Source organism: Callithrix jacchus, chromosome 18, assembly GCF_049354715.1.
Source record: "Callithrix jacchus isolate 240 chromosome 18, calJac240_pri, whole genome shotgun sequence".
Classification (NCBI taxonomy): Eukaryota; Metazoa; Chordata; class Mammalia; order Primates; family Cebidae; genus Callithrix; species Callithrix jacchus.
The window spans coordinates 40,238,186-40,254,275 of record NC_133519.1 but is presented as its reverse complement, the minus strand read 5'-3'; the positions used below and the strand labels follow the sequence as shown (position 1 = coordinate 40,254,275).

At 41.3% G+C, this 16,090-nt stretch overlaps 1 long non-coding RNA gene across 1 annotated transcript; it reads right to left on the bottom strand.

Moving 5' to 3' along the window:
• Positions 1-873: 873 nt before the first annotated feature.
• On the bottom strand, positions 874-4,290 carry LOC118149191 (uncharacterized). Its single transcript, XR_004736486.3, has 3 exons — positions 4,195-4,290; positions 3,654-3,698; positions 874-3,338 (listed from the first exon to the last, which is right to left on the bottom strand). It is a non-coding gene; the product is annotated as an uncharacterized LOC118149191 (long non-coding RNA).
• Positions 4,291-16,090: the final 11,800 nt, after the last annotated feature.

The window sequence follows — 16,090 nt, the reverse complement described above, 5'->3', positions numbered from 1 at the left end:
CAGTGACTCATGCCTGTGATATCAGCACTCTGGGAGGCCAAGTTGTATGGATCGCTTGAGGCCAAGAGTTCATGACCAGCCTGAGCAATGTGGTGAAACCCTGTCTCTACAAAAAAAAAAATAAAAAAACAAAAACAAACAGCAAATAAGAAAAAACAGGAAGAAACTTAAATTTACAGATGTCAAAACAAACCACAATAATTAAAACTATAGTTCTGACACAAGAGAAAAGAGGAAAACAGCTAAAAATAGAATGCATTTACATATAAGAATTTTTTACATGAGACAGCAGTGGGAAACGAAAGCATTCTGCTCAGTCAGGGAGCTGGGATTAATTAACAATTTGTAGGAAGGATAAGTCCCATAAACTACTGGGTTTATGGGACCATTTCTGCTCATCTTGTACTTCCAGTGCCTGAAATGGAGGCACTCACCAAATGATACTGAACATCTTTTACTGAGGACTTGCATATACAAAATTTAATCACAGTGAAACAAGTAATTGGGAAGTTTCTAGAGAAATATGTGATTAGTAGTAATCATTAAAATAGAGGATTAATTGATTTAAAGATTTTTAAAGATAGATCTATTAAAAGGCACATAAGTAACTGATGGATCAATATAGAGTATTTCTATAAAGTAACAAGAAAAGCACTAAGCCCTGAATTGATAAATGAGTGATGTTTACAGACAGATAATTCATCAAAATGAAATTATAGACAAATATATACAGAAATGTACACAAAGCCATTTCTTTTTTTTTTTTTTTTTTTTTTTGAGACGGAGTTTTGCTGTTGTTACCCAGGCTGGAGTGCAATGCCACAATCTCGGCTCATTGCAACCTCCACCTCCTGGGTTCAGACAATTCTCCTGCCTCAGCCTCCCGAGTAGCTGGGATTACAGGCACGCGCCACCATGCCCAGCTAAATTTTTGTATTTTTAGTAGAGATGGTGTTTCACCATGTTGACCAGGATGGTCTCAATCTCTTGACCTCGTGATCCACCCGCCTCGGCCTCCCAAAGTGCTGGGATTACACATTTCTTACTCTTAAGTTTGCAAAACATTTTACAATAAAAACATACAATGCCAATGACTAAGCAAGTATGTGCATGGATGCCTGCATGCATGAGGAGTTGGTATAATAATTGTGGAAGTCAATTGTGTAAAATCCACCAAGAATCATGGAAATGTAAATAAGATTTGCTCCCATTATTTATAGCTTTAGGGTGTCCATCCTAAGTAAATAATCTAAAACTTAAAATTTACTCAGTAAGATAGTCACAACAGTCTTACTTAGAACGATAAAAGATTAGAAGCAACATTAAAGTCTAACTGGTGGGAGGGTTAGGTAAAATATGGTGTGTCTATTTTATAGGATATTTGTAACCATTAAATGTAATAGCTGTGACGTTCCATGGCTTGCAATTATTATACAATGTTAAGTGACAAACACAAGGCACAACACCCTACTCTACACTGAACAGGCTCTGCACTGTACTTGTCGGTCATCCCACTTCCTTCCGTTAAACCGTTCCTCTGATTGTTGGATGTTGTGTCACATGACTCCTCGTCATAGCTTTTGCACAAAGGGTGAGTGCCTGTGTTAGTGGGCCTTTTTAATTTGGAGACTTACATATATTAGTTTGTGGATAATTTTTGGCATTTATAGAATATTTCTTCCCATTCTCTTTGTATGGAATCTTCATAATTCCTAATAATTGGATGGATTATAAACCTTTTTAAGTTTCTCTGTTTTTTAAAAACGTGTAGTCATCCCTCAGGATGCACATGGGATTGTTTCCAGGATCCCCTTGTATACCAAAATTCACATATATGCAAGTCCCACAGTTGGCCTCATGAAATCTGCATACAGAAAAAGTGTAAGCACTTTTTGTATTTTTCAAATACTATATTTTCCATCTGCTTATAAGTGGGTCTGCTCAGTTCAAACCTGTGTTGTTCAAGGGTCAACTGTATCTCCTGATAGGTTTTCTCAAGTTTATCTTCTAAATTTTCTACTGAATCTTTAATTTCAGCTGTCATTCATTTTCATGAGCTCTTTCTTGTTCTCTGATAGTTTCTGTCACAGTTAGGTGAAGCTCAACACACATTCCATGTGCTTCTCTACATTTCCTGGCCTTAGTTAGATTGGAGCCATGTGACTAGTTCTGGTGAGTGGTCTGTGAGAAGAAGTGACATATTGTCACTTTCGGGCTGAGGCAGTTAAAGCTACTATATGCCTGAGTCCATTCCTCTTGCCTCCTGCTCTGGTGTCCTTGTAAACCACATGTAAAAATGGTGGTGTCCTAAAATGAAAACAGCTTGCATCTCTGAGTCCCAGATAAAGGAGAACAACTTTTAATTGCTTTGGATTTGCTATAAATGAGAAATAAACGTTAGCTGTCCTTAATCATTGAAAATTGAGTGTTGCTACAGCACAGCCTATTATATATTAACTAATAGAATGCTTTTTTCTTTTTTCATGGCATTCTGTCTTGTTTCATGAGGGCAGTATTTTTTCACTTCTCAGTGTTATAATAATTCTTGGTATAATCTGTTTTTCTTCTGATTCCTTTTTCCCATTTATTGTTTCTCTTTTGCATGTTAGAGGCTCTCCTCATATACCCTGTGATTTTTGACCATTCAATTTAGAGAGAAGGTATTAAAAATTTGATACAAAGTTTTGTAAGCATGGATGAGTCTTGCAAATTGTTAAGCAGAGGTTAGCTCTTCATTGAGAGACCCACATGTGTCATGAAAATCCTTTCTTTGGGGCTAGTCAGTATCCAAATAGAATAGTCCTCCAATATTTTGAGAGGTAGGGTGGCATATATATCTGTCTTGTGTGAGCAAGGTGTGAAAATGGGTTCATTATTTAAAGTGTGAACTTTCGCTAAATTCTCCATTGTCAATGCCTGGTCTCCCCACATCAGGAAGCCTTACTCAATTTCGCTAGAGAATCAACTTCTGATCTTTTGCAGGTGATAGTCATTTGAATGTATAGTTTTGAGAAAGGGATCTGGGAGGTTCCAACTACATGCAGATTTCAACCAAGCCATTTATTTTTAGTCTTATGCCTCATCCTCATCTTTGGCAGTGCCTGGGTCTTCCAAATGCTAAGTCCTCCCAGGAACCCATTGGGAAAGTTACCTTTCTGCTGTAGGCATGTGGGCTGGGCTTACTCCACTCTGCAGTCAGTCACTACTCCTCCATCTGGTATTTGGACCTGACATAAATGAGCTCTTTCATACTTGCCAAATTTTCATCTTATCTATGGTTTGCTTCTATGTTGTCTTGTTCCTTGTGGGATTTATGTATTTTTATTCCTTCACTGAGACTTGACGGCATGTAGGAAGAGAGAAGAAATTTCTTTTAAAAAGTAAATGGTAAATTATCTCTTTTACCTGGAGATATATTGCTTTTGTAATGGAAACATTTGAATAAAGTAATTATAAGGAAATGCCAACACTGCTCACTATGAGTAACAAAATCTATACAAATATAGCAAGAAAGTGGCCAATAGAAATGATTTATTTGACTTTCTTCCCACTCGCCTCCCTCCAATATCAGCAAAGGTTTCATGGAATTCTGCAGGTGCTTATGCAATTCTTGAGATATTAAGGTTTCATAATTCAATTTCGGGAATACTTACTGATGAGAAAATCACATCACTGAAACTCCTTTCCAGAATTGTTTTCTGTGAATTGGCACCAATAGCACAAGCAAAAATTAATATTTTAGCTTTCATTGCTTTGTTATTTAGTTTCTGAACAAAATTGTAAACATGAAAAATTGACTTTTTTGGGAAAGGAATAGGTATAAAAGTTATCACTTGGATTGACTGCATTGTAACATAAACTCAGACACATTTCCTAAGTGTTATTCATGTTTTCATTGTAGCTTAGCTCTATTTTAAGTTTTTCTTTCATAAGGTTAATTTTTCCCTCTCATATACAACAGTGAGCCAGAGATAGCTTATTCCCAATTCCCACTCCCCCCAGAACACACTAGATTACCATGAAAATAGAAATATGGTTTGCCTTCATCTTTATATCTCTTTGGGAATCCATTCTAAGGAAATAATCCAAAATTCAGCACATTTAGGCATTAAGTTATTCGTAACAGCCTTGTTTATAACAGGAAGAAATATAAAGCACACATACTTTCTCTCGACACATACGCACCCAGCTTACCGCAGTCAGGTGTTCTTAATTACGTGAGGGAAAGACTGGCTTGAAAGAGGAGCATAGGGTTCATCTTTAGTAACAGCAGGAAGGCAGACTATATGCATGCAGATGGTGCAAGGTGGGTGGCTTGAGGGAGTGGGAGTTTGTGGAAGTTCTCTTCTGATTGCTCCAATTTTGCCAGGAAAGTAAGAAGCAAGGTTGTCTGCTGTGAGTGGGGGCAGAGGTGTTGGATGTGTGAGGAGAAAGAAGAAGGTGTGAAATAATCATCTAGTAGAGTGGGAGGGTGAATGTACTAGGGAAATACAGTATGGTTGTCGGGCAGCTTTACGGACCTCCTTGAGGTCAAGAGTTGAATTCAACAAGACATGTGAGCATGGTTTTGTATGTTTCCAGCCACTTCTAGCTGGACTGACTTCACAGGCCAAAGCAGCAAAAATGAGAAACCATCAAATCTGGAGTTTATCCAAGCAAATATAATGAAACAAGAGGGACATGGAAAGTGAGGCTACATACACGGAAGTAACGAATGACTGACTATGGATCTAGGCTGGTTTGGGAGAGAAGAGGAGAGAGGCCATAAGTGGGTGGGGACAGTGAATAGGTGGCAGCATCAATGGATTATAGGTCCTGGGGGTGGGGCAGATGATTTTTTGGATCTGGGGCTCTAGAAAGAGAAAACTAAAAATATAAGACAGATCAGGGAGGGAGTATCATGGAATAGTCCCAGTAATGTGTTATGTTAAGGCCCAGGTTGTTACCATGAGAGTGATGAGAGAGGAGGGAGGACAAGATCACCAACGTAGGGACATTTAGTGAAGTGAGTGGCCATGACACGTGAAATTTCTTCATGTGGCATATTAAAACAACCACAAATCCAAGATAGAAGTAATGTTGGAGAAAATGACAGTGGGGTAAATGTCAGCAAGTTATAGCTGCAATTAAGGGTAGCGGGTGATATAGTCTGATGACATATGATTCAAAGCAGGGGTATTTTGGGAGGAGAGAGGGAGAATGGTCTGTTAGTTATGGTGAGCAGCAAAGGAGGACCTCATCCTGCCTTCAAGCCCAGAAGTCTGAGGGCCGTGGGAGGAAAAGCAGCCTCTGCACTACTGGAGGCAGTGTCCTCAGGGGAGAGCCAAGTTTTGGTTAGAGCAAGAAAGTGAATGTTCAGAGGAGAGGCTGGAGATAGAGGGGGTTTTTTGCTAATGATGGATCATGAATTCACGAGGATGCAGTGGAAGGTTTGGGGAGCTCAGGAGGGGTGGGATGTGGGGATAGAATTGGGTTGTACAGAGTCATATAGGGATAAAAAGATGGGAAGTGAGGGTGTCCTGGGAACCAGTGGCTTCTTGTGGCAACTAACAAACAGCGACAAATACCATAATGAGACTGGATCCAGTGGACTCAAGGTAGACGTTGATGAGAAACTTTTGAGTGTTGAGCTGTGAGCATTTGGGGTATAGAGGCATGGGTGTCTGGGGCTTCCTGCTGGCCCCTGTTCTTGGCAGGTAGAAGACCTGGGATCTTAGAGCTGGGGTAGAGCTTCTGCTTGACCTCTTTTAGGGAGGGACTGTGGAGTTAATATACATTGTTGTTTAAACCTAAAAACTCGATGAGGATTTTATTTATTCCTCATTTTATAGATGAGAAAGTTGACCTTAGCTCAGAGAGGTTAAGCAACTTGCTCAAAGCCACACAGCTAGTCAGGTTTGAGTTAAGATTCAAAAGCCAAATCCATTTGCTCTTTTTGTTCAGCTTTGTTCAGGTCTGTTTGTTCTAGTTTGTTCTTTTTCTCTCAAATCACGCTGCCTCTACCTCCTCTTTGAGATGAGTGAGATTGAAGTAAGGTAGGTATAGCTGAAGATATGTTTGTGGAATGGGGGCAAAGTTGAAGAAATTTACACCTGAAGGCATGTATTTTTGTTTTTTTTTTCTGTTTAATCCAGATATCCATTTCAGGGATCCTCTCTTCCCCCTTAAGATAAGAGTGCTTCAGTATTTCAAACATGTGAAAGTTTTAAGGGGCCGGGTACAGTGGCTCAAGCCTGTAATCCCAGCACTTTGGGAGGCAGAGGCGGGTGGATCACAAGGTCAACAGATCGAGACCATTCTGGTCAACATGGTGAAACTCCATCTCTACTAAAAATACAAAAAATTAGCTGGGCACCGTGGCGCGTGCCTGTAATCCCAGCTACTCAGGAGGCTGAGGCAGGAGAATTGCCTGAACCCAGGAGGTGGAGGTTGCAGTGAGCCGAGATCGCGCCATTGCACTCCAGCCTGGGTAACAAGAGTGAAACTCCGTCTCAAAAAAAAAAAAAAAAGTTTTAAGGCTGTCCCCATATTTCTACAGAGTCCCCAGGGCTCACGTTTTCGTAGATTGCTCTGGGTCTCAATAATAGTGCTCTGATGTCTGTGCATCATTGCCCCAGGTAGAAAAGTGTTCCTTCCTTAAATTCTATAAAACCACATTCACACAAAGCACTTGTATTTGTGGCAGACTTTACAGGACCTTTTGATGGGAGGCAAAGAAGGGGTATTTATCTACTCTTGGTCTTAAAAGCCTTTCAGTTTCCCCCACCGGGATTTTGCACTGGCGGCTTCACCTGAGTGTCAGTTAACTTTGGCCAACTTCCTAACTTTTCTCTATTCCTTCTTGTTATCCCTCAGAATGCTATTTTTTATTTTATTTTAGGGCAACTATTCCCAGCCCCTACTCTCCTTTCTGGTCTAAGCCTTCCTTTGTAAATCCAAGTACATTAAAGCTCTCCACTGACGAAAAAATCTTCCATGCAACAAGATCCAGCTTCCTGGTTTCCCTTTCTATTGCCCTGTATGCAGATAGAAGCAAGGCCATCTGCTAAGATGGGGAGCTAAGGTGGGGAGGGCAGGAGTATAAAAGGCTTGGAAAGGGGGTAGGATAATGCCAAGTGGCCTCTGTAAGGAAAAGGGAGACAGCAGTATCGAGGGAAAGCGATGCCAGGGATGCCAGAGGACTCGGCTGAAACAGAGATGGTTAGGTTCTTCTCTATCAATCAGCTATGCAAGCAGAAAAGTAAAACATGTGCTGGATTTTCTTGGGGTTAAAGTCTGCAGAGTGAGCACAGGATAAAGACAAAGACACAAAGTTATGTAATGTGCTGACAAGACAGTTGCTGGTGAGACTGGCTGTGGGTCTGAGCGGGACAGTGAGAAAATGGGCCAAGAAGAGGAGAAGGAAATAAAAAAGGAAAGAAAAATCCAACATCTAACAAGATTGGAAAATGGGTTGAGAAAGGAGGGGCAAGACCAGAAGGAGGTAATGTCAGAAAGGGGTTCATAGAGAAGTTAAGATTCAGTAGCTGCTTGGCTCTCCTGGCACCCTAGGACCTGAGTGCCCGGTGGGCCCCAACGTCATGCTGGCGCTGCCTCCTGGCCGTCCTCCCATTCTCTCCCTGAAAGACATCAGCCTGCCAAAGCTGCAGTGGCATAAAGCAGCCCACCACTCCAGCTTCACAGAAGTCTGAGATGAGAAGGCTAATCAGGAAATCGAGTGCCCCTCCCCAGGCAGGCTTAGCACGGCTCCCTGCAGCACCTGTGGTCATCCAGTTTAGAAACACACAGTCGCAGAATAGCTCCTGTTTCTCCCTCTCCCACTTCTCTAACATCCCACTCTCCTTTTAGGGAACAATGTTCTCTCTTGCCTGCTGCCACACATATGGGGGGGTAGCAGGAGTGGGCATTTGATTTCCCTGGACTTGAAATTGAATCCATCTCTACTGAAATTCTCTCTAATTTACATGTGCTCAGTGTTATCACCGTGTGGTCCTATTGCTCATCGGTTGCCTTCCTCCCATCCCACAGTCTTCCTGCATTTTTGTTTCACTTTTATTTACTGCTCTTCCAAATCAAATGTCATCTCTGTTAACACTATATTGGAGGAAGGGCAGACAGAGCCCTTCTTTCTGCGTGCTCGTTAGAGGTGAGCTGTGGTTTAAGAAATGTTCCTCATGCCATTGGTGATCCATCTGTTGTCCATGTAGCACGAAGCAGCATTTCTGCCTGCTTTTTCTCTTCCTCTCTCTTCCCTAAGCCATCTCTCTAGTAGCTTGGTATCATGTCCTACTGTGCCTATGGCACAGTTAGGGGCCACTTTAAAGTTAATGACAAATGTCCTTAGTCATGGGGCCATATGGAGACTTGGTGGGTGGTACCATTAGTGGTAAAGCTTCAGGCAGATTTGCAGTTCCTTTGTCCAGAAGAGAGAGTCCCAAATTGGAGACATGTTTTCATAAAATATTCTGGAACAACTTTAAAGCTGCTTTATCACCAAACAAGCGTCTTCCTGTTCTCCGCGCAGTTTCCCCCGCCAAATAATTTCAGACGTGCCCTCTTTGGCAGAAACTCCCCACGCTTCCCTGCATGATCCTTGGTGGCCATCGTTTTATCCCAATGGGCACACTTGATCATGGTGTTCTCCAGAACCGGCACGGAGCTCTCTCAGGGGAATTCTTGGGAAAACAATGACAGTTTCTCTTTAATATTTCATCATAGATTCACATATTTCTGGTGAACTCACAAACATCTAAGGCGCAGAGCAAGCTATTTATCATCCCATGAACTATAAGCAATCTTCAGCTTCTGAGTGTTCTGCTTACCCTTCAAAGGGATGTCCTCAGCTAATTAGACAACTTGCTCTTCTATCCCAGGGACCAGAATAGACCATGCCTGTGAGCAGCTTGGAGGCAGGGGACATGTCCCTTCTCATTGCAACAGCACATGTTTGGCAAGAAGTAGGGCCTTATGGCAGAACCAAACTGAATCTGGAGCTGAAAGGAGCCCACAGAGTCATCTAGTTAATGAGTTCCTTAGAACACTAGAACCCAATGAGATACACGTTAAAGGGTGTCAGGGGAAGAGGAAAAAGTGCAGGGGGAGTTTCATGGGCAAGTTACTTTGGAAAATAATGTAATTACAGTTTAATTGCTATTACAGGACACACTGAGTCTTTAAAGTGTGATTGAGCCTTATAAACGACCAAAATAAGAGACAAACATATATATTATGTATTCTCACTAGAGTTCTGTGGGTTGGTATGGGAAGGGCTGATACAGTTCAATCCTCTCATTTTATAGATGAGGAAAATGAGGCTATAAGAGGAAATAGCAAGGCCAGGCCTGTTGGCGCATGCCTATAACCCCAGCTACTTGGAAGCTAAGGCATGAGAATCACTTGAACCCGAGAGGTGGAGGTTACAGTGAGCTAAGATCATGCCACTGCACTTTAGTCTGGGGAAAGAGGGAGACTCTGTTTCAAAAAAAAAAAAGAAAGAAAAAAATAAATTACACACTGAGAGACATTTACCTTTTTAGCAGTGCCTCTGGGATTAGAGCCTAGACTTCTCCTTGCTGTGCTTTTTTTCCCACAGAAAAGTCACCTCATAGCCTCTGCATCCCAGGCAACAGGGAGAGAACCTGCTGAATGAGCCAATAGCACTAATCTGATGTCAAGAGCTTGTTATTAGCTTGACATTTCAAAGATCGATGTCCTGTGACAAGAAGAATTACCCCAAACCTGCCCAGGCCTTTAGAGAACACATTTTCCCTCATGAACCATGCAGTTCCCAAACTTTTGATCCATGTGAGGAGATGTCATGCGCTACTTTATATTTTATGCATGATAGCTCAAGCCATCACATCACCTTTAAAACTGGGCAAAAATGATTGCTCCAGAAAGAACCTTTACGGACAGATGCAAAACCCTATGCTGAAATTAGAAAAAAATAAAATGCCAAGAAAAACAGTCAAACGTGCATGGAACACTAGACAGAGAGGTGTGCATGTGATGGAGTGGGGGTGTCTTCTGAATCATTTCCCTAAATATAGCAATGCAGTTTTTAAAAAATAAGCCTTTAAGTGCTGCTTCCCAGAAATCCTGTTATTTCTCTGCATATGCCTTATGTAAGTCTGTGCCCAGGCCTGCAGAATAGTCAAACAGGAAGGGACAGCACTATCCTGAAAGAACCAAGAGAGATTCAACAGAAAATCTGAGAGACTATGAAACTTGGGAAACTTGGTCTTTTCTATCCATGCAGCTGTGAGGTGCTGTCTGTTAGAGGTGACGTCTGTCAAGGGCTTCCCACCTAGATGTTGTGGGGTGGCTCTGATATTTATTCATTTCACTCCTGAATAGAGCTGTCACTGTTGTTAATCATTTCCAAAAGGCTTACCATTATTTTTATTGAACTCCTGAAGCAACGTCTCTTTCTGCCTCCCACCCTCATTCCTTTGGCATCTCTCTCTCCGTTTTCCTTTCTCTAGCTTTATCTTCTGAGTGATTCCAGAAACAGGTCCCCAGAGGTTTCATAAATCATTTCTTTAGATTCTTCTTCCAGCTTACATTTAGTAACTGCTTGTAACAGTTCTCTGAACTTCCTCCCAGTAAGTGGTACAGGGTGGCAGGAATCCCGATGGCCAATGGCAGGCATTTGTATACTGCACAGATGAGTTGGTGAAGAGGATCACATTTACGTTGGAATAACCGCCCTGATGTTTCCAGCTCCCCTCTGCTGCCTCCACCAACGCCCATGTCTGGGACCAGCTTTGAGCATATCAGTGAAAAGTGAGCTGTCATGAGGGCAAACTCCTCTGCTTTCCAGAAGCCCCTTCTAATGTCATTGATCTGCGTGCACCCTCATTCTGGCAGTTTCTCCCACCTGGTTCTCTTTCCTGCGTACCCATAACAAAACCTCTTCACCTATCTGCTATTCTATTTAACCTTCTTTAGTTTCTCTCCTGAACTACTAGAGATAGTCATGAATCTCTGCTAGCTGGAGCTCTGGAAAGAAGCTGATAAGCAGTTCCCTAACAATCTATTAATAACTGACAATGACTGTGTATATTATTTGCCTAGGATACTTCACATTTCCTAAAAAAAAGCGGTGGTGGGGGGGAAGAATCCTAGGGAAATAATCTATTACGCATTAATTCACAAAAGTACCGAAAGGCCTACCATGTGGTAAGTCTTACTCTAGGCATCAATTTAGTCAAGGTTCCTGCTTACCTTCTAGTGGGAGAGACAGTAAGTACACAAGCAAGACCATTTGTGATAGTAGTAGGTTTTATGAAGAAAATAAAGAAGGTGATATAATAGAATAATTAGTTGAGCTGGGGTAAGTAAGGAGGACTTCACTGAGGAGGTGACATTTGAGTCTCCACCTGAATGAAGCAGAGCAAGATCTGGGAAAAGAGAGTTCCAGACAGAGGGAAGAGCAAGTGTAGAGTTCCTGAGGTGGGAACAACTTGGATAGGAAAGGAAAGGAGGCGAGGGTGGCTGTGGTGTGAAGAGTAAGGAGAGTGGAGGGGACAAGCCCGGGGAGGTCGGGTGCAGTCAAGTCATGTAGTGCTTTTTAGTCCCTGATAAGAAGTCTGAATTTTATAAGTGAGATGGGAAATCTTTGGAGGGTTTGGAAGGGACTGACATTCAATTTAATTATTAAAAGGCCAGGCTCTAACTTAATAGAATGTTCCTGTACCTGTGGAGGAACTTTGAAGCCAGGAAAGAACTAAGACAGTGTGTTGAGAAGCAGCTTCAGGACATCTGGATTGCAGTTCTAACCACCCAAAACAACTCGCCGAGCTCCGTCACCTCACTGCTTTCTGATTTTTCACATGGAATATGATGAGGTTGTACCACTTAGTGCCCACAATCCTTTCCCCATCATAACACACACAGGAAGTAATTTTTGTACTGCACCCCTGTAAGTCAGGCTTCTAGAGTCTTCCCCAAGGGCTGAGGCACACCCATGACACACAGGGAGGGAACTTCTACACTAGGTGACATCTAAGGTCTCTCTTGGTTCTAGTAGTGTAAAATGTCATATTTCCTTGTGATATTCCTCAATTCATACCACACAAGTTGTTGTCTATTCTAACCAAAGAGAGGTACTGACTTAGGTGATAAGGATTCATGTGGACCATTTCACGTATCCCAAGCATCAAACCTCAAATTCTAAATAAGCATTGTCATCTGGTACTTTCTGCTGCTGACCATACACATTTTTCTGAGTCCTCCTTTTCTGCCCTTCCTGAAGGCTTGAGTGATCGAGCCCTTCCTGACGTGGCCTGCCCAGCTCACAGCTGGTGATGCTTCACAATGTTTTGCCTTTCTGATTTGCAAAATTCGATTTCAACCCAGTGGCAAGATAATCCATCACAATGACTTATTAGGCCAAAGTGTTTGTTATGCCCTTTCCCCTTTCTCATAGGTCGAAAAAATTTATTATTGGCTAAAAAGCTAGAGTCATACTCTGATGTAATAGATAAAACATGGAGACAGGAGGTATCTGCATCAGAGGATCAAAAATTACTCTACAACAATAAAAGGTAAATGTATAAAGAGAGCAACAGTTATCCTCTACCCATAAAACATGTCCTTTGATTTATACATTCAGTCATACTGATGCCTTTGAATGTATTCCTCCCCAGTTTTCTATCCTACCCTAGTATATACAAACTGATTGAACTCTATCGCTCACATTTATTGTACTTTAAACATACTTTCTGTTTCATGATTTACACCTTCCACACTCACTTTTGCTTCTCCCCCTATCATGAACTCAGTTCTTTCTTAAGTTCTTGAATACGGGCCGGGCACGGTGGCTCACGCCTGTAATCCCAGCACTTTGGTGGGCCGAGGCGGGTGGATCACAAGGTCAAGAGATTGAGACCATCCAGGTCAACATGGTGAAACCCCGTCTCTACTGAAAATACAAAAAATTAGCTGGGCATGGTGGTGCGCGCCTGTAATCCCAGCTACTCAGGAGGTCGAGGCAGGAGAATTGCCTGAGCCCAGGAGGCGGAGGTTGCTGTGAGCCGAGATTGTGCCATTGCACTCCAGCCTGGGTAACAAGAGCGAAACTCCATCTCAAAAAAAAAAAAAGTTCTTGAATACATATGCAAAATGTGTAGGTTTGTTACATAGGTATACGTGTGCCATGGTGGTTTGCAGCACCTATTGACCTGTCCTTTAAGTTTCTTCCCCATCCCCTCACCCATCAACAGGCCCTGGTATGTGTTGTTCCCCTCTTTCTGTCCATGTGCTCTCATGATGAGTGAGAACATGAGGTGTTTGGTTTTCTGTTTCTGTGTTAGTTTGCTGAGGATGATGGCTTCCAGCTTCATCCATGTCCCTGCAAAGGACATGATCTCATTCCTTTTTATGGCTGCATAGTATTCCATTGTGTATATGTGCCACATTTTCTTTAGTTTTCTTTATCCAGTCTATCACTGATGAACATTTGGATTGGTTTCGTGACATTGTTATTGTAAATAGTGCTGCAATAAGCATAGGTGTGCTTTATAGTAGAATGATTCTACAATAAATAGAATATTTATACATATTTTTAATACATATAAAATATGTATACATAAAGAATATTTACAAAATTAAAAATAGACTATTTTGCTCTTTATAGTAGAATGATTTATATTCCTTTGGGTATATTATATATGTAGTAAAGGGATTGCTGGGTCAAATGGTATTTCTGGTTCTAGATCCTTGAGGAATTAGCATACTGCCTTCCACAAAGGTTGAACTAACTTACACTTCCACCAACAGTATAAAAGTGTTTGTTTCTCCACAGCCTTGCCAGCATTATTGTTTCTTGACTTTTTAGTAATTGCCATTCTGACTGGTGTGAGATGATACCTCATTGTGGTTTTTATTTGCATTTCTCTAATGATCAGTAATGTTGGGCTTTTTTTCATATGTTTCTTGGCCACATAAATGTCTTATTTTGAGAGGTGTCTGTTCATATCTTTTGCCTACTTGTTGACAGTTATTTTTTTTCTTGTAAATTTGCTTAAGTTCCTTGTAAATTCTGAATATTAGACCTCTGTCAGATGGGTAGATGGCGATTTTCTCCCACTCTGGTTGCCTGTTCACTTTGACGATAATTTCTTTTGTGTGCAAAAGCTCTTTAATTTAATCAGATCCTCTTTGTCAGTTTTGGTTTTTGTTGCAATTGCTTTTGGTGTTTTAATCATAAACTGCTTGCCCATGCCAATGTCCTAAATGGTATTCCCTAGGTTTTCTTCTAGGGTTTTTATTATTTGGGTTTTACATTTAAGTCTTTAATCCATCCTGAGTTAATTTTTGCATAAGGTGTAAGGAAGGGGTTCAGTTTCAGTTTTCTGCATATGGATAGTCAGTTTTCCCAGCGTTATTTATTGAATAGGAGATCTTTCCCCCATTGCTTGTTTTTGTCAGGTTTGTTGATGATCAGACAGTTTTAGTTGTGTGGCGTTATTTCTGAGGTCTCTGTTCTGTTCCATTAGTCTGTATGTTTGTTTTGGTACCAGTACCATGCTGTTTTGGTTACTGTAGCCTTGTAGTAAAAAGTCAAGTAGCATGATGCCTCTAGCTTTGTTCTTTTTGCTTAGGATCGTCTTGGCTATAATGGGTCTTTTCTGATTCCATATGAAATTTAAAATAGTTTTTTCTAATTCTGTGAAGAATGTCAATGGTAGTTTGGGAATAACATTGAATCTATAAATTACTTTGGAGAGTATGGCCATTTTCACAATATTGATTCTTCCTATCCGTGTTGATGAGATTTTTTCCTGTTTGTGCCCTCTCGTTTCCCTGAGCAGTGGTTTATAGTTCTTTTTGAAGAGGTCCTTTACATCCTTTGTTAGCTGTATTCCTAGGTATTTTGTTGTTGTTGTTGTTGTTGTTATTTTCGAGACAGAGTTTCACTCTTGTTACCCAGGCTGGAGTGCAATGGCGCGATCTCGGCTCACCGCAACCTCCGCCTCCTGGGTTCAGGCAATTCTCCTGCCTCAGCCTCCTGAGTAGCTGGGATTACGGGCACGAGCCACCATGCCCAGCTAATTTTTTGTATTTTTAGTAGAGACGGGGTTTCACCATGTTGACCAGAATGATCTCGATCTGTTGACCTCGCGATCCACCCGCCTCGGCCTCCCAAAGTGCTGGGATTATAGGCTTGAGCCACCGCGTCTGGACCGGTATTTTATTATTTTTGTAGCGATTGTGAATGGGAGTTCACTCCTGATTTTGCTCTCTGCTTGTCTGTTGTTGGTGTAAAGGAATGCTCCTGAATTTTGCACATTGATTTGGTATCCTGAGACTTTGCTGAAGTTGCTTATCAGCCTAAGGAGTTTTGAGGCTGAGATGATGAGATTTTCTAAATGTAGAATCATGTCATCTGCAAACAGACAATTTGACTTTCTCTCTATTCGAATACCCTTTATTTCTTTCTCTTGCCTGATTCCCCTGGCCAGAACTTCCAATACTATGTTGAATAGGAGTGGTGAAAGGTGGCATCTTTGTCTTGTACTGGTTTTCGAAGGGAATGCTTCCAGATTTTGCCCATTCAATATGATATTGGTTGTGTTTGTCATAAATAGCTCTTGAGATATGTTCCATCAATACCTAGTTTATTGAGAGTTTTTAGCATGAAGGGTATTGAATTTTATGAAAGGCCTTTTCTGCATCTATTGAGATAATCATGTGGTTTCTGTCTTTAGTTCTGTTTAGTGATAGATTATTGATTTGTGTATGTTGAATCAGCCTTGCATCCCAGGGATGAGGCTAACTTCATCACTTCATCATGGCAAATTAGCTTTTTGATGTGCTGCTGGATTTGGTTTGTCAGTATTTTATTGAGGCTTTTCACATTGACGTTCACAGGAATGTTGGCCTGAAGTTTTCTTTTTTCATTTAGTCTCTACCAGTGCCAGGTTTTGGTATCCGGATGGTGCTGACTTCATACAATGAGTTAGAGAGGTGTTCCTCCTCTTCAATTGTTTGAAATAGTTTCAGAAGGCATGGCACAAGCTCCTCTTTGTATCTCTGGTAGAATTCAGCTGTGGATCTGTCTGGTCCTGGGCATTTTTTTTTTTTT